General features: G+C 53.3%; 1 pseudogene; it reads right to left on the bottom strand.

The window, feature by feature from the left end:
- Positions 1-18,806: 18,806 nt before the first annotated feature.
- Positions 18,807-19,629, bottom strand: part of LOC123719820 — a 3,178-nt pseudogene continuing 2,355 nt past the window's right edge.

Genomic DNA, 19,629 nt, shown 5'->3' on the forward strand with positions numbered 1-19,629 from the left:
TAACGTCACCCCGGTATATGGATATATATCCATATACTGGTCTTGGTTGCGGGGCTTAGCTTTATATTATAAAAGTTTTTAAAATTCAAAAATCAAAAATTTGCAAAAATACCGAAAATTTACAAAATTTTTCAAAATCGGTAAAACTTTAACAGCCCGTAACTCAAAAACGGTGCATTTTTCGGGATTTTTGACAGCAGACTTGTATACGTATATACGTATACAAGCCTTGCTCCTATTATTAAATTCTATATAAATACATAAAAAACTCCCCCCCTGGTGGGAGTTACCCCCCAACCTCCCCCCCTCTCGCCGTTTTCGAGTTGTCCTCAAAAATAGTTGTAAGTAGCATAAGATATTAGGATAAGACATCACTGCGGGGCATTGTCGGCTCAAACAATTCAGCAGATTTTAAGAAATCCCACTTTTATTAAAAAGTTTTATAGAATTACCCATCCCCACCCTTTTTTATAAAACCGTATTGATTGCTCTAAATAGAAAATTGTTAGGGCAACACGAGGAAGAAAACCGCGTCGAGATCGGAGCAAGGACACCGAAACTACGATAAATTCTTCTTTTTGGCGGCCATTTTGTCCGCCATCTTGAAAAACCTAAAATAGCATATCTCCGGAACGGGTTGCCCGATCTTCACGGGACTCTCGACCCTCGAAAGGCCTGACTTCGCTCAGCTAAATAAATATCCAAAAATTGTAAAAAAGTAGAGTCGACTCTACCAACCCGGTTTTTTCGCCAATCAGGTCGGGTGAGGGGCGCTCATCACAACAGTGAAAACCGCGGCCTCCTCCGATAAAAATTGGCAAAGTTATTACAGAAATTCGGATTGACGGCCATTTTGTACGCCATCTTGAATAATTTAAAAGCGTTATATCTCAAAAACTACTAATCCGATTTACAAAAGATATACATCAAACAAAAGGGCTCAAGCAGCCCGATTGGCCTGGGTGGTAGAGACGGCTCTACATAGAGTCGGAAAATTTTTCTAAATCTGTGATAAACCGACGAAACTAGGATAAGTTGACGGCTGCCACCCTATTGGGGACAGACCTTAGATTAAGTTTAAAAAGTTGACAAACCGACGGCTGCCACCCTTTTGGGGACAGACCTTAATATTAAGTATATAATAATTGTTTTAAAGAATTGTAATCCTGTTTTTGACTAATTCTATTTATTAAATTGAAATTACTGGATTGAAAATTTTAAAATAAATTACTGACTCGGCTACTACCCCTTTTGGGAGTAGACCTTAGGATAAGTTTTATAGTAATTTAAAAAACTGTTTTTTAAAAAATTATTCTTCTTATTTATTTATTGACTCGGCTATCACCCTATTGGGGATAGACCTTAGGTTAAGTTATAGAATAATCAATAATTGTATATAAATATTTTATTATATTATCGACGCGGCTACTACCCTATTGGGAGTAGACCTTAGGCTAAACAGCTATTGAACTTAATTAAATTTTAAAAAACCGACTACACCTAATAGGCAAAATGCTGGGTCTCCGCACACCACCCAAAAGCCAGACATCGGCGCCTGGCATTAGGCGCAGCATTGATAAATGGGAGGAGGCCTCCAGCCAAGTCCCAAAGGTAGTAAAAGAGGCTCCCCTGGTGGGTGCGAGTGGAGGGGGAAAGTCTCCTACTCCCGCACAAACCAGGGAAAAAGAAGCCAAAAACTGCTACCTCAAGGCAATGGCGCACCTGGCGGAGTCCAGGAATATAAAGACTGATATAAAAACAGGGGTACAGTCAGCAGTAAAGCGGCTGTACCAGATAGTTAAGGAGGCCGAAGAGGAACTAATGAGGAACCCAAATAAAGGAACACCAAAAAATAAAAATGACACAAAATCAGAAGCAAACGACAGGCTAGAAAAACAGATAGAGAAAATGGAAACAGAAAACAGAAAATTGGAAAAGCTGAGAATAGATATGGAGCATCTGGCAATGAAAAACAACGAAAGCATCCTGTCCGAGATTAGAAAAGAGTTCGAACAAAAAGAAAAGAAGGAAATAGAAAGGCAAAACAAACTGGAAAGCAAAATGAAGTCGTATGCAGAAGCGACCAAAGAAAATCTCGGTCAGGATCAACACGGAAAAGACGGCCCGGGACGACAAAAACCAAGACGAACGCTGCACTCTGTCGTTGTGGCGCCAAAGAGTGCGACCGACACGGCAGAGGAAACAATGCAAAACATCCGGCACCTGCTGAATGCAAAGGACGAAGGCTGGCAGGTGGAAAACATAAGGAGAGCCAGAGATGGGAAGGTGATAATGGGCTGCAGGACGGAGGAAGAAAGGAACAAACTAAAAGAAAAGCTAGGGGAACAAATGACAGTGAAGGACACACAAAACAAAAAACCCTTAGTAAGAGTGAAAAATCTCCTGTCCTGCAACTCGATAGAGGATATCTCCCGGGCCATAAAAAACCAGAATAAAAACGTGACTGCGCACCTGGAGGAACGGGACTTAGAAATCACGGAAAAATATCGAAAGAAAGCTAGAAACCCTCTGGAGAGCCACGTGGTCCTGCAGGTCACGCCTAAATTATGGCAATCACTGACAACAGCTGGCAGGATACACGTGGACCTGCAGAGGGTCTGGGTAGAGGACCAATCCCCTCTGGTCCAGTGTACAATGTGTCTGGGATATGGACACACCCGTCGACACTGTAAGAATGAGACAGAGGTGTGCAGTCACTGCGGAGGAGCCCACATGAGGGCTGATTGCCAGATGCACAAGGAGGGGAAGCCTCCCAGCTGCGTTAATTGTAAAACAGTAAAAGGCAAAAACGCGGAGCACGGAGCCTTCAGCCAGAGCTGTCCAACCCGGCAGGGATGGGACAAAGCGGCAAGGCAAAGTTACGCGTATTGCTAAAAAGCCGAGGGCACAAATGAAAATACCGGCTTTCTCCTGGCACAAGCGAACCTAAGAAAAAAGAGAATCGCAATCCAGGAGTTTGTAAAAGAAGCGGGCGGTAGAAACGTAAAGATAGCACTACTCCAAGAACCGTACACAGGGGCCAGTAAACAGATGGCAGAAAGCCCTGTGTACAGAGTAGTGCAGTGCGTACCCACAGAAAAGAAACCGGTGAAGGCGGCGATACTTGTTTTCGACGAACACATCGAAGTCATACAAGACAAGACACTAATCACGGAAAACATAGTGGCTGCCGTCCTGAGAACGGACCAGTGGGAAATAGGGGTAATTTCTGTGTACTTTGAAGGCGATGAACCCATCGAACCATACCTCGAACAACTAGGAAGCGTCACGAAAAAGCTAAAAACCAAGATGGTGCTAATTGGAGGGGACGTGAACGCATGGAGTGAGTGGTGGGGGAGCCGAAACGAAGACGCACGAGGAAAGGAATTACGAGGGTTCCTTGATGAGGAAGGGCTGAGCATCCTAAATTGTGGCAACACACCCACCTTCGACACCGTACGAGGGGGCCGTAGATACACGAGTGCAGTTGATATCACCGTATGCACAACGGCTCTCCTCAGCAAGGTAACAAGATGGTGGGTTGATACTTCGATTACCAGTTCAGACCACAACACAATTTTTGTGACTACAGCCCTTCAAAAACCCCAAATGCACACACTACCAAAAACGACCCGCAAATACAATACGAAAAAAGCAGACTGGGAGGAATTCAAGAACAATGTAAGGGGACATGGCATAAGCACAGAAACCATTCAAGGACAGAACACAAAAGCCGGGGTCAACAACTTAGTAATGAGCTACATGAAATCAATTATAAATGCCGCTGAAAAATATATCCCCAAATATAAACAAAAAAGGAAACGCTTCGAACCACCCTGGTGGAACAAGGAAATAGAGGCCCTTAAGAAAGATATGACAAGGAAAAAGAAAAGGATCTCATACGCAGCTCCCAGGAGGAGAGAGTGCGTAATAACCGCCTACCTGGAGGCGAAAAAGACATATGAAGAGGAGATCGAGAGGGCCCAGAAGGAAGGGTGGAAAAAACTTTGCACGAAGCGAGAAGGGGAAAGCTTATGGGACAGGATATATAAAATAATAAGGAAGGCGGAAGGGATCAGGGAGGACACCACGCTGATAGAGAAGGGCATTTCGTTGAATTCAGAACAATCCGTGCAGCTGCTGGCCCAGAAATTCTTCCCGCCAGACAATTATGAGATGGATAATGATATCCATCGATTAACAAGAAAAGCAGTCGAGGAAATGACAAGCAGCCTGCGGGAAAGTAGTGCTGATGAAGTGCCAATTACAATGGCGGAGCTCATCGGCACTGCTCGAAGCTTCAACCCGAGGAAGGCCCCGGGGGCTGACGGACTCACCGCCGATATCTGCTGCGCAGCTATCACGGCGAACCCGGAGGTTCCCCTGGCCATCTTCAACAAATGCCTCGAAGTGGGATGCTTCCCTGATCTATGGAAGGAATGCACGATAGTGGTACTGAGGAAGCCAGGAAAGGAGGACTACGCGGCCGCCAAGTCATACCGTCCAATAGGCCTCCTGCCAGTCATGGGGAAGATACTAGAAAAGGTGATGATAAACAGAATTAGACACAGCCTACTCCCCAGGATGAGCAGGAGGCAGTATGGCTTTATGCCGGGAAAAAGCACGGAAGATGCCCTCTTCGATATCTTGACCAAAGCGAGGAGCCACATAAAAAACAAAGAAATAGTGTTGATGGTGTCGCTGGATATCGAGGGGGCTTTCGACAACGCTTGGTGGCCAGCGATCAAGTACCAACTGGCGAAGAAAGACTGTCCCAAGCAACTAAGGCTGGTAGTGGAAGACTACTTCAAAGGCAGGAGAGTGGTGGTCCGCTACGCAAACAGAGAGCATGTGAGGCAACCGGAAAAGGGATGCATCCAAGGCTCGATTAGCGGCCCCACTTTCTGGAACATCTTGCTCGACCCACTACTGGTCGAATTAGAAGAAGATGGGACATACGCACAGGCTTTCGCAGACGATGTGGTGCTGATGTTCAGCGGAACGGACACGCACTCCATCGAGAACCGAGCAAACGTTGCCCTCGAGTATGTGAGGAAGTGGGGTATCGAGAATAAGCTCAACTTCGCGCCACAAAAAACCAAAGCAATGGTCCTGACGCGAAGGTTGAAGTTCGATACCCCAAAAATTAGAATGAATGGACAGGATATTGTCATAGAGAAGGAAATTAAACTATTGGGATTGACTATAGACGAAGGGCTAACGTTTAACAAGCACGTGCAAAATGTCACGAGGAAAGCGGCAGATATACATAAAAAAGTAGCAAGAATGGCGAAGCTGGAATGGGGAATGACGGGAGACATGGTACACCAGGTATACCAAGCCGTCATAGAGCCGATAATTACATACGCGTCGGCAGCCTGGGCACCGACAGTTAAGAAACTGTGCACAAGGAAAAAGCTGGAGACGGTGCAGAGGGCATTTGCACAAAAAATTGCAAAGACATATAGGACGGCATCGCTAAATTCCGCGACGCTATTGGCGGGGATACTGCCCCTCGACCTCAGGGTGGAAGAAGCCGCCGCAATGTTTGAGGCCAGGAGGGGGTCGTCTCCGTTCTTACGCGAAGGAGACCGGATTGAGCGAGCCGTACCTGCAATAGAAGAACCCCATCCCGCGGAAAAACCGGAGATAAGCTTCGCCATCACCAATGACCCCGGCCAATTACAAAACGACGACACAACCATATCTATATATACGGACGGAAGCAAGACGGAGCGAGGAGTGGGAGCCGCCTGGTCAAAATGGGAAAATGGCAAAGAGATTAAATGGAAAAAGATAAAGATGGCCCCCTACTGCACCGTCTATCAAGCAGAGCTGGCAGCTCTCGTTGGTGCAATAGGGGAGGCGGCGATGGGGGGTACTAACGTGAACATCTGCAGCGACTCGAGGTCCTCGCTCGAGGCCATCGCGGGCGGACGCTCTCGAAATCCCCGAGTCGTCGAGATCCGCCGACACCTAGTGGAGAGCCGAAGAAACGGCCAAAATATAAAACTCCACTGGGTGAAGGCGCACGTCGGCACAGAGGGGAATGAGAGGGCGGACGAACTCGCGAGGGCCGCGGCGGATACCTCAAAGGTCAAAGCAGTCCACGTGGAGTACCCCCTATCGCACATCAAGAAGGAAGTGAGAAGGAAGACGCTAGAAGAGTGGGACCGGCGGTACAGAGAGGGAGTAAATGGAGGAACAACGAAACTGTTCTTCAGCAACATCACTGAGGCACACAAAAATATAAGAGAAAGAAGATTCAGTCCTGAGATGACACAGGTACTCACAGGCCATGGGCCCTTTGCAGGGTACCTGTGTCGTTTCAAACTGAAAGAATCGCCAGAATGCGAATGCGACAGTGGGGTGGAACAATCCATCCCTCACTTACTAACGGAGTGCCCGATTTTTGCCTCCTCCAGGTGCGACCTGGAACAAATGACTGGCATGTCGCTTAGTCTCCAGGGACTGCCCGACATGCTAGCTTGTCACAGGACGCACCTGGAGGCTTTTTGCCAAAAAATTACTAGACGAACAGTCAGGTTCAATAAAAGTAAAGCCAGGGCGGGGACCGCGAGGCGGCCGGCGCCCACTTGCTAATGGGTATTATGAGAATACTCACGGACAAGTGAAATCCGCCCGCCTCGCGGGCCACGTCTCGCCATAGAAAGGACTGCAAAACATTAGAGTAAAAAATTAGATATAAGTAGGTTAAGCAAAGTCTGTGAAAATCTGTATTTAAATCCTAATAAAAATTGAGTTGTGTGTAAATTATTGTGAGGATGAATGACAGAAAAGAGGGAAGTTTAGCTTAGACAACGCCCCCGGCGATAAAGTAGCCGGGGAAGGTAGGCCTATTAGGTGTTATTAAAAAAAAAAAAAAAAAAAAAAAAAAAAAAAAAAAAAAAAAAAAAAACCTAACCTAACCTAACCTAACCTAACCTAACCTAACCTAACCTAACCTAACCTAACCTAACCTAACCTAACCTAACCTAACCTAACCTAACCTAACCTAACCTAACCTAACCTAACCTAACCTAACCTAACCTAACCTAACCTAACCTAACCTAACCTAACCTAACCTAACCTAACCTAACCTAACCTAACCTAACCTAACCTAACCTAACCTAACCTAACCTAACCTAACCTAACCTAACCTAACCTAACCTCACCTAACCTAACCTAACCTAACCTAACCTAACCTAACCTAACCTAACCTAACCTAACCTAACCTAACCTAACCTAACCTAACCTAACCTAACCTAACCTAACCTAACCTAACCTAACCTAACCTAACCTAACCTAACCTAACCTAACCTAACCTAACCTAACCTAACCTAACCTAACCTAACCTAACCTAACCTAACCTAACCTAACCTAACCTAACCTAACCTAACCTAACCTAACCTAACCTAACCTAACCTAACCTAACCTAACCTAACCTAACCTAACCTAAAGATAGTAGATAGGGACATAACCCACCAACCTTCCCATGGTCCTTCCGACCTCGCGGTCATGCGGACCGGGTCTCGACCGAATCAATGGGAGATGCGCCGGTGAGTCTATACGCACTCTGTGCATCGTCACCGGCGCACTCTCTTGACTCCCTACAAATTTACGCAATTTCTGTCCCGTGCGCATTCTCCCTCTCTCTCGAGAGGGCTGCGCGAGGCGCATTCTCCCCCCGGGGGGCTGCGGACAACACAAGAGAACGGCTCGTCGTCGGTGTCGATCTTTCCACGTCAGCGTCGCGTCCCGTCGTGTATTGCTCGTGCAGTGCTCGCCTCAGTCCCTTCTCCTCGGCATCTATCTCGCTTCTCGCGCGATGCCAGGCGCGTGCGAATCTACTGAACGCGGCATAGTTCGCCTCCGAGGCCACGAGATCCGCGAAGTAAACCGGTCCCGGCCCGCTCGTCACCACGCGGTCCAGCATCTCCTCCCTCTCCCGATCGTACAGCCCGCACTCCCATAGGACGTGATCCCTGTACTCCTCCGCAAGCCCGCACGGGCACGTCCCGACCTCTTTGAGACCAAGGTCCCGCAGGCGGCCGTTGAACGCGCCGTGACCTGCCAAAAGCTGCGACGTGAAGTAGTCGGGCGCTACCCATGCCGCGCGAAGTCTACCCCTGACGCAAGGGAAGAAGCGCTGCAGGTCGCGCCCCCTCTCCTCGACCTCCCAGCGCTCCTGCCACTTGTCAACCACCTCGGAGTGGACCCTACGCTTTAGGTCATTGACCTCTCCCTTGGCCGTTTCCCTTTTCGTCGCCTGAATCTTGCCCGCACGGTACACTTCGAGATCCGCCGGCAGCACGCCGCCCAGGACGGCCAGCGCCGGCGTGCTTGTCGTCCGATAGGCCTTCGTCAAGAGCACCAACGCAGACCTCTGGGCTCGCAGCAGCCGACTCGCCACCACAAACGCAAGAGATCTGCCATACCACACCGCAGCCGCGTACGTAATGGTCGCGACAAATGTTCCGTAGTATAACAACCGGAGCGCCGGGTATCTGATACCCCAGTTGGAGGCAGACACTCTAGCCATCTTCCCGAAGCACCTTGCACCTCTGTCGCCGATGTCTTGCGCGTGTTCCGCAAACGTGCCGCGCTCGTCCAGCACCACGCCGAGCAGCTTCGCCACGCCGACGGCCTTCACCGAGTCGCCCCCCAGCCGGATCACCGGCGGACGCTGGAACCTGCCCTTCAATGTTATAGACTGCGTTTTCGAAGACGAAAACGACAGCCTATTCCGCTGGCCCATTCGAGCGCCAGTTGAAGAGTGGTCGCCGCCTTCCACTCGATGTCCGCCCGGGAGTTCGCCTCGATCAAGACCGTGACGTCGTCCGCGTACGCTACCAGCTCTACTCCTGGGGGCACCGCCATCCGCAACAAATCGTCCACCAGAATGTTCCACAGTGTCGGCCCTAAAACAGAGCCCTGTGGGCAACCCATGGTAGAGTTCTTCCAGACGGACACGTTATTCGCGAACATCCCCACCCTTCTACCGGTAAAGTACGAACACAGCAGTCTATAAACGTTGCGAGGACAACCGCCCTGCTTAAACTTGACCAGGACCATCGGCCACCATGCGTTATCGAACGCGCCCGAGATATCCAATAGGATGGCCTGGACGTACTTGTGGTTCGTCTCTCGCACGACGTCCAATACTCTGCTCAAAGCAGTCACCGTCGACTTCCCGTGCATGAATCCGTGCTGATTGGGCGATATACGGCCGTATAGGCCCGGTGTACACTCGCAGATCAGCCTCTCCAGGATCTTCCCCAGTACCGACAGAAGCGTAACGGGCCTGTACGCTTTCGGGTCCGTGAGTGGTCTCCCATTGCCCTTCGGTATAACAACCAGCCTTCCGATCTTCCAAACGTCTGGAAACACGCCTTCTCGGACACACTTGCTGTAAATATACATCATTTCCGACGCGGCCACATTCCAAACGACCTTGGCAATCCGCGCCGTGATACCGTCTAGCCCCGGACATTTATTAGGTAGGCTCTTCACGATCCTATCGAGTGCTGACCTGTCCACTATGTCCACGTCTTTTCCCGACGGCGCGAAAGCGGCGGCAAGGCGTACCCTTGAGTGGTACGGCGAATCGACCGCCACATCATCGTCCGGGTACATGATCGCCAGAACTCCAGACATCGCTTCCTCCATGTTCGTAGCAAATCCCTGCGATAGCTTCATACCGTTTACTACTCCCGAGGGTGGGCGCACGCGCCCGCTAGCGAGCCGGTACGCCATTCCCCAGGGATCTTCATTCCCAGAGTCGGAAATTCTTCTGTAGTGCTCGGTTTCGGCATTCCGCATTGCCTTCCGGTACCTAGTACGGGCAAGATGAAAGCGTTTTCGCGCAATCTCTTCGCACAGGCCGCCCGCGCGCCTTGCCTGTTGCCACTCCCGACGAAATTTATTATGCTGCCTGCGGAGGCCGTCCAGTTCACCCGACCACCACTCGTAGCCCCCATGCCGTTTAGGCTTCACCACCCCCAAACATTTCTCCGCCGAAGTCACGACAGCGGAAGTAAATGCCGAACAAATAGCCTGAGCAGGAGCGTTAAACGTTATCCTGCCCACGCGCAACGTTAAGTCCGAGCGGAACCGGTCCCAATCCACCCCGCGGTCACGAAACCTTATCGGCTCCATGCCCTGTTCACTGCTACGCGCCTGATGCAGTTGTCCCGAGGAACTAGCTGATCCGAGATGGATCACAAACGTAATCAGGCGGTGGTCACTCGCGCTGAGATCACGAAACTCTCCATAGCCGTCCTACGCTGCTCTGCCACTCTGCCTCTTCCTTCACACTGGTCCTCGCGACTGTACCACAGCTGAGAGTGGGTGTTTGTGTCGACACCTATGACCACGCATTTTCCTCGAAGCGCTTCCAGCACTCGTTCCAAGTGCTCCAGGTGTGGGGCTATCTCATCCTTGTACTGGAAGTACGCCGACACCACGTACACGGTGTTTTCCCCCCCTCCTAGCTGTGCCATGAAACAGTGAGACGTGCACAAGTTGCGGAGTACGAGCACTGCCAGATCGTCTCTCAGCACGATGATTCCTGCCATTGGGGCCACATCGTGCTGGTACAGGCCCGGCAGCCTAGCTGCCGGGTATTGTTCTTGCACCAGACAGACGCTGAGGTCCAGATTCCTCGCGAGAGCCGGCAGCTCCTTGGTGGCCATCGCCGACCCTTGCAGGTTTACTTGTCCGACCGAGATGTCCGTCTTGTCTCCTCGTGAACCGCCTATGGACCTATAATCCATAGTTGGTTCTTTCTAAGGATCGCTTTTCCGCCGCCTGTCTCGCCGGGCACTGTACCGAAGCGGTTCGGTGGTCCTCCGACGGCTTCCCTGCTTTTTTACAGGTGGCGCACCTACGGAAGGTGTTTTTGCACGCTTTATGCGTGTGGCCATCCTCGCCACAGTTCCCGCAGGTGTCCACCGTTGCCCTGCAGAAGCGTGCCGCGTGCCCGTAGCCCTGGCACTTCCCGCAGCAGGTAGCGTCAGCGTAATCGCGCACGACATGACGCTCCCACTCTATATAGACCCGCTCTTTGGAGACCAGCTTGTCTCGCCAAGCTGGGCTACACCGCAGCACCACCGTGGTGCACGCTCCTCCCCGCGCGCTCTTCTTGAAGGCCACGTCGACCTCCTCCTTTCTCCACTCTTGTTGACCCGCAAAGTTCTGGGTGCGCAGCGCCCTCAGGAATGCGCCCGAGTCTACCCTAGCGCCGTCAACCGCAACGACCGCAACGAGAGGGGCCCTCGGTTTCGGAACCTGCACCCGCAAATTGTCCGGTACCGCGCGCCTAATTTTGTCCGCGTCTCCCTTGCTCGCTGCCTGGACAATCACACCCGCGTTCCCTATCTTGCGCACCTGCGCAATTCCGACGCCTAAGGTCTGGGGGTCCAACGCCTTCTTCAACGCCGCTTTTGTTTGGTCCGCAGTCTTTATCTCCTCTGACTTCTCCGCCGCTGGGTAGAAGGCCAACACCGTTCCCGCCGATGACGGCTTTGGTTTAGGACCTCGCCCCGTATTCAACGCGTTCGCGTAACTGTTGGCCGATTCTTTAGGAGTCGTGCCCTCCTCCTGTCTTCCGCTGCGCGCACCGTGCTCCAGCGCGCATATCTTAAGGCGCTCTTCGCCCAGCTGCGCCGACAGGAGGGCAATGATGCCTGTTAATTTCTGCACCTGTGTGCCTATCTGTGCTATCTCCAACTTGTTAAGTTTCGACGTCGACGCCGATGTCGCCGCCATGATCGCCTCCCCGGCCGAGTTCGCCTCCGCGACATATTTGCCCACGGTTGTCGGAGCGTTTGTGTCGGGCTCTCTCGGTAACTCCGCCGTAGGTCCCGTCTCCGCACGTGGAGAAGCTGAGCCAGGCGTACGCACCTGGCATACCCGCCGCCGCGTCGCCTTCTCCAATTCTAGGGGCGATGTACCCTTGCGCTTCCGAGCACCATCTTCCCGTGGACGCACCGATGTATCGCGCGGCGGGGGGGTCCGCATCAGGGACTTGCGCGGTGCAAACCCTGCTTCTCGCCCCTGCCGCTCCAACTCTTCCAATTCTCGCTCCTTTGACGCCATAATGGCGTCAAAGGCATTTTTGTCCATCGCTTATGACCCTATTGCAACTTCCGTCGTCTCTACCGTCGACTCTACCGTCGTCTCTACCGTCGTCTCTACCGTCGACTCTACCGTTGACTCTACCGACGACTCTACCGACGACTCTACCGTCGGCTCTACCGTCGACTCTACCGTCGACTCTACCGTCGACTCTACCGGCGACTCTACCGACGACTCTACCGACGACTCTACCGACGACTCTACCGACGACTCTACCGACGACTCTACCGACGACTCTACCGACGACTCTACCGACGACTCTACCGACGACTCTACCGACGACACTACCGACGACTCTACCGACGACTCTACCGACGACTCTACCGACGACTCTACCGACGACTCTACCGACGACTCTACCGACGACTCTACCGACGACTCTACCGACGACTCTACCGACGACTCTACCGACGACTCTACCGACGACTCTACCGACGACTCTACCGACGACTCTACCGACGACTCTACCGACGACTCTACCGACGACTCTACCGACGACTCTACCGACGACTCTACCGACGACTCTACCGACGACTCTACCAACGGCTCTACCGACGACTCTACCTAAGCTCTACCGCTCCACCAGAGTCAGACCGAGACGCCTATATCTTATCTCCCTATCCGCACGTACTGGCTACACGTCACCGATCACGTCAGTGAGACAAAGAGCGAGATGTATTTTATCCCGCTCTAACGCACCTATGCTACGTCACCGATCACGCCAGACCGGTGTGAGACGCACTATGCGTTGTGTCCCTCTCTAACACGTACCGGTCACCCCTACACAACTACGTCACTAATCACGCCACCAAGCGAGAACAAAGGAATGTTTCTCGTAGTGATTCAGCATTAATAACTATATAAATTAACGGAAATCTAATCAACAATTTAAATAATAAGTAATTAACGATTATTCTAGTCCTTATTAGTGCACTAGCACTTACCGCGCCGCGCGGTTAGCCACGCGGCTTCCTTTAAAATCCTCCCAGGTCCTTTAGCACAACACAACAACACTTTAAATAAATAATAACACGCACTTACGCAAAACGAAAATAACCAAACACTATAAATAATAAAAAGAATAAAACGATAGACGACAATATATCGCAATAATCGCGGAGCAATTTATAGACACGTGTACACGTCCGCACTCTGCGAATGCCGAACGACGAGTAGATAGGGACATAACCCACCAACCTTCCCATGGTCCTTCCGACCTCGCGGTCATGCGGACCGGGTCTCGACCGAATCAATGGGAGATGCGCCGGTGAGTCTTTACGCACTCTGTGCATCGTCACCGGCGCACTCTCTTGACTCCCTACAAATTTACGCAATTTCTGTCCCGTGCGCATTCTCCCTCTCTCTCGAGAGGGCTGCGCGAGGCGCATTCTCCCCCCGGGGGGCTGCGGACAACACAAGAGAACGGCTCGTCGTCGGTGTCGATCTTTCCACGTCAGCGTCGCGCCCCGTCGTGTATTGCTCGTGCAGTGCTCGCCTCAGTCCCTTCTCCTCGGCATCTATCTCGCTTCTCGCGCGATGCCAGGCGCGTGCGAATCTACTGAACGCGGCATAGTTCGCCTCCGAGGCCACGAGATCCGCGAAGTAAACCGGTCCCGGCCCGCCCGTCACCACGCGGTCCAGCATCTCCTCCCTCTCCCGATCGTACAGCCCGCACTCCCATAGGACGTGATCCCTGTACTCCTCCGCAAGCCCGCACGGGCACGTCCCGACCTCTTTGAGACCAAGGTCCCGCAGGCGGCCGTTGAACGCGCCGTGACCTGCCAAAAGCTGCGACGTGAAGTAGTCGGGCGCTACCCACGCCGCGCGAAGTCTACCCCTGACGCAAGGGAAGAAGCGCTGCAGGTCGCGCCCCCTCTCCTCGACCTCCCAGCGCTCCTGCCACTTGTCAACCACCTCGGAGTGGACCCTACGCTTTAGGTCATTGACCTCTCCCTTGGCCGTTTCCCTTTTCGTCGCCTGAATCTTGCCCGCACGGTACACTTCGAGATCCGCCGGCAGCACGCCGCCCAGGACGGCCAGCGCCGGCGTGCTTGTCGTCCGATAGGCCTTCGTCAAGAGCACCAACGCAGACCTCTGGGCTCGCAGCAGCCGACTCGCCACCACAAACGCAAGAGATCTGCCATACCACACCGCAGCCGCGTACGTAATGGTCGCGACAAATGTTCCGTAGTATAACAACCGGAGCGCCGGGTATCTGATACCCCAGTTGGAGGCAGACACTCTAGCCATCTTCCCGAAGCACCTTGCACCTCTGTCACCGATGTCTTGCGCGTGTTCCGCAAACGTGCCGCGCTCGTCCAGCACCACGCCGAGCAGCTTCGCCACGCCGACGGCCTTCACCGAGTCGCCCCCCAGCCGGATCACCGGCGGACGCTGGAACCTGCCCTTCAATGTTATAGACTGCGTTTTCGAAGACGAAAACGACAGCCTATTCCGCTGGCCCCATTCGAGCGCCAGTTGAAGAGTGGTCGCCGCCTTCCACTCGATGTCCGCCCGGGAGTTCGCCTCGATCAAGACCGTGACGTCGTCCGCGTACGCTACCAGCTCTACTCCTGGGGGCACCGCCATCCGCAACAAATCGTCCACCAGAATGTTCCACAGTGTCGGCCCTAAAACAGAGCCCTGTGGGCAACCCATGGTAGAGTTCTTCCAGACGGACACGTTATTCGCGAACATCCCCACCCTTCTACCGGTAAAGTACGAACACAGCAGTCTATAAACGTTGCGAGGACAACCGCCCTGCTTAAACTTGACCAGGACCATCGGCCACCATGCGTTATCGAACGCGCCCGAGATATCCAATAGGATGGCCTGGACGTACTTGTGGTTCGTCTCTCGCACGACGTCCAATACTCTGCTCAAAGCAGTCACCGTCGACTTCCCGTGCATGAATCCGTGCTGATTGGGCGATATACGGCCGTATAGGCCCGGTGTACACTCGCAGATCAGCCTCTCCAGGATCTTCCCCAGTACCGACAGAAGCGTAACGGGCCTGTACGCTTTCGGGTCCGTGAGTGGTCTCCCATTGCCCTTCGGTATAACAACCAGCCTTCCGATCTTCCAAACGTCTGGAAACACGCCTTCTCGGACACACTTGCTGTAAATATACATCATTTCCGACGCGGCCACATTCCAAACGACCTTGGCAATCCGCGCCGTGATACCGTCTAGCCCCGGACATTTATTAGGTAGGCTCTTCACGATCCTATCGAGTGCTGACCTGTCCACTATGTCCACGTCTTTTCCCGACGGCGCGAAAGCGGCGGCAAGGCGTACCCTTGAGTGGTACGGCGAATCGACCGCCACATCATCGTCCGGGTACATGATCGCCAGAACTCCAGACATCGCTTCCTCCATGTTCGTAGCAAATCCCTGCGATAGCTTCATACCGTTTACTACTCCCGAGGGTGGGCGCACGCGCCCGCTAGCGAGCCGGTACGCCATTCCCCAGGGATCTTCATTCCCAGAGTCGGAAATTCTTCTGTAGTGCTCGGTTTCGGCATTCCGCATTGCCTTCCGGTACCTAGTACGGGCAAGATGAAAGCGTTTTCGCGCAATCTCTTCGCACAGGCCGCCCGCGCGCCTTGCCTGTTGCCACTCCCGACGAAATTTATTATGCTGCCTGCGGAGGCCGTCCAGTTCACCCGACCACCACTCGTAGCCCCCATGCCGTTTAGGCTTCACCACCCCCAAACATTTCTCCGCCGAAGTCACGACAGCGGAAGTAAACGCCGAACAAATAGCCTGAGCAGGAGCGTTAAACGTTATCCTGCCCACGCGCAACGTTAAGTCCGAGCGGAACCGGTCCCAATCCACCCCGCGGTCACGAAACCTTATCGGCTCCATGCCCTGTTCACTGCTACGCGCCTGATGCAGTTGTCCCGAGGAACTAGCTGATCCGAGATGGATCACAAACGTAATCAGGCGGTGGTCACTCGCGCTGAGATCGGCGTGCACGGTCCATCCGTCGATCCGAACTCCTCTCGTTCCCAGAGTCGCGTCAATGTTGGAGCTCCCATTCGGTGAACTAAAGGTGTCCGGTTGGCCTTGGACGTTGTGGACCAGGAGACCCCACGACAGCACGAAACTCTCCATAGCCGTCCTACGCTGCTCTGCCACTCTACCTCTTCCTTCACACTGGTCCTCGCGACTGTACCACAGCTGAGAGTGGGTGTTTGTGTCGACACCTATGACCACGCATTTTCCTCGAAGCGCTTCCAGCACTCGTTCCAAGTGCTCCAGGTGTGGGGCTATCTCATCCTTGTACTGGAAGTACGCCGACACCACGTACACGGTGTTTTCCCCCCCTCCTAGCTGTGCCACGAAACAGTGAGACGTGCACAAGTTGCGGAGTACGAGCACTGCCAGATCGTCTCTCAGCACGATGATTCCTGCCATTGGGGCCACATCGTGCTGGTACAGGCCCGGCAGCCTAGCTGCCGGGTATTGTTCTTGCACCAGACAGACGCTGAGGTCCAGATTCCTCGCGAGAGCCGGCAGCTCCTTGGTGGCCATCGCCGACCCTTGCAGGTTTACTTGTCCGACCGAGATGTCCGTCTTGTCTCCTCGTGAACCGCCTATGGACCTATAATCCATAGTTGGTTCTTTCTAAGGATCGCTTTTCCGCCGCCTGTCTCGCCGGGCACTGTACCGAAGCGGTTCGGTGGTCCTCCGACGGCTTCCCTGCTTTTTTGCAGGTGGCGCACCTCCGGAAGGTGTTTTTGCACGCTTTATGCGTGTGGCCATCCTCGCCACAGTTCCCGCAGGTGTCCACCGTTGCCCTGCAGAAGCGTGCCGCGTGCCCGTAGCCCTGGCACTTCCCGCAGCAGGTAGCGTCAGCGTAATCGCGCACGACATGACGCTCCCACTCTATATACACCCGCTCTTTGGAGACCAGCTTGTCTCGCCAAGCTGGACTACACCGCAGCACCACCGTGGTGCACGCTCCTCCTCGCGCGCTCTTCTTAAAGGCCACGTCGACCTCCTCCTTTTTCCACTCTGGTTGACCCGCAAAGTTCTGCGTGCGCAGCGCCCTCAGGAATGCGCCCGAGTCCACTCTAGCGCCGTCAACCGCAACGACCGCAACGAGAGGGGCCCTCGGCTTTGGAACCTGCACCCGCAAATTGTCCGGTACCGCGCGCCTAATTTTGTCCGCATCTCCTTTGCTCGCTGCCTGGACAATCACGCCCGCGTTCCCTATCTTGCGCACCTGCGCAATTCCGACGCCTAAGGTCTGGGGGTCCAACGCCTTCTTCAACGCCGCTTTTGTTTGGTCCGCAGTCTTTATCTCCTCCGACTTCTCCGCCGCTGGGTAGAAGGCCAACACCGTTCCCGCCGATGACGGCTTTGGTTTAGGACCTCGCCCCGTATTCAATGCGTTCGCGTAACTGTTGGCCGATTCTTTAGGAGTCGTTCCCTCCTCCTGTCTTCCGCTGCGCGCACCGTGCTCCAGCGCGCATATCTTAAGGCGCTCTTCGCCCAGCTGCGCCGACAGGAGGGCAATGATGCCTGTTAATTTCTGCACCTGTGTGCCTATCTGTGCTATCTCCAACTTGTTAAGTTTCGACGTCGACGCCGATGTCGCCGCCATGATCGCCTCCCCGGCCGAGTTCGCCTCCGCGACATATTTGCCCACGGTTGTCGGAGCGTTTGTGTCGGGCTCTCTCGGTAACTCCGCCGTAGGTCCCGTCTCCGCACGTGGAGAAGCTGAGCCAGGCGTACGCACCTGGCATACCCGCCGCCGCGTCGCCTCCTCCAATTCTAGGGGCGATGTACCCTTGCGCTTCCGAGCACCATCTTCCCGTGGACGCACCGATGTATCGCGCGGCGGGGGGGTCCGCATCAGGGACTTGCGCGGTGCAAACCCTGCTTCTCGCCCCTGCCGCTCCAACTCTTCCAATTCGCGCTCCTTTGACGCCATAATGGCGTCAAAGGCATTTTTGTCCATCGCTTATGACCCTATTGCAACTTCCGTCGTCTCTACCGTCGACTCTACCGTCGTCTCTACCGTCGACTCTACCGACGACTCTACCGACGACTCTACCGACGACTCTACCGACGACTCTACCGACGACTCTACCGACGACTCTACCGACGACTCTACCGACGACACTACCGACGACTCTACCGACGACTCTACCGACGACTCTACCGACGACTCTACCGACGACTCTACCGACGACTCTACCGACGACTCTACCGACGACTCTACCGACGACTCTACCGACGACTCTACCGACGACTCTACCGACGACTCTACCGACGACTCTACCGACGACTCTACCGACGACTCTACCGACGACTCTACCGACGACTCTACCGACGACTCTACCGACGACTCTACCGACGACTCTACCGACGACTCTACCGACGACTCTACCGACGACTCTACCGACGACTCTACCAACGGCTCTACCGACGACTCTACCTAAGCTCTACCGCTCCACCAGAGTCAGACCGAGACGCCTATATCTTATCTCCCTATCCGCACGTACTGGCTACACGTCACCGATCACGTCAGTGAGACAAAGAGCGAGATGTATTTTATCCCGCTCTAACGCACCTATGCTACGTCACCGATCACGCCAGACCGGTGTGAGACGCACTATGCGTTGTGTCCCTCTCTAACACGTACCGGTCACCCCTACACAACTACGTCACTAATCACGCCACCAAGCGAGAACAAAGGAATGTTTCTCGTAGTGATTCAGCATTAATAACTATATAAATTAACGGAAATCTAATCAACAATTTAAATAATAAGTAATTAACGATTATTCTAGTCCTTATTAGTGCACTAGCACTTACCGCGCCGCGCGGTTAGCCACGCGGCTTCCTTTAAAATCCTCCCAGGTCCTTTAGCACAACACAACAACACTTTAAATAAATAATAACACGCACTTACGCAAAACGAAAATAACCAAACACTATAAATAATAAAAAGAATAAAACGATAGACGACAATATATCGCAATAATCGCGGAGCAATTTATAGACACGTGTACACGTCCGCACTCTGCGAATGCCGAACGACGAGTAGATAGGGACAGCGGGAATCTCGTTAATCCATTCATGCGCGTCACTAATTAGATGACGAGGCATTTGGCTACCTTAAGAGAGTCATAGTTACTCCCGCCGTTTACCCGCGCTTGCTTGAATTTCTTCACGTTGACATTCAGAGCACTGGGCAGAAATCACATTGCGTCAACACCCGCGAGGGCCATCGCAATGCTTTGTTTTAATTAGACAGTCGGATTCCCCTTGTCCGTGCCAGTTCTGAGCTGACCGTTGAACGGCGGTCGTACAGAACCGCGCCGGGCCGCACGCCGCGAAGCGCGCGTCCGTCGCGGCCTTACGGCTAGGAAGATCCGCGGAAGGCCGGAACGCGGGTCCGGATTCAGCACGAAGCGCGCGAACGCAACGAGCATCGACCAGGCCCGGCACCGGCCGCATCCGCTTCCCGTCCAAACC

This window comes from Pieris brassicae, unplaced genomic scaffold, assembly GCF_905147105.1.
Source record: "Pieris brassicae unplaced genomic scaffold, ilPieBrab1.1, whole genome shotgun sequence".
In the NCBI taxonomy this organism is placed as follows: Eukaryota; Metazoa; Arthropoda; class Insecta; order Lepidoptera; family Pieridae; genus Pieris; species Pieris brassicae.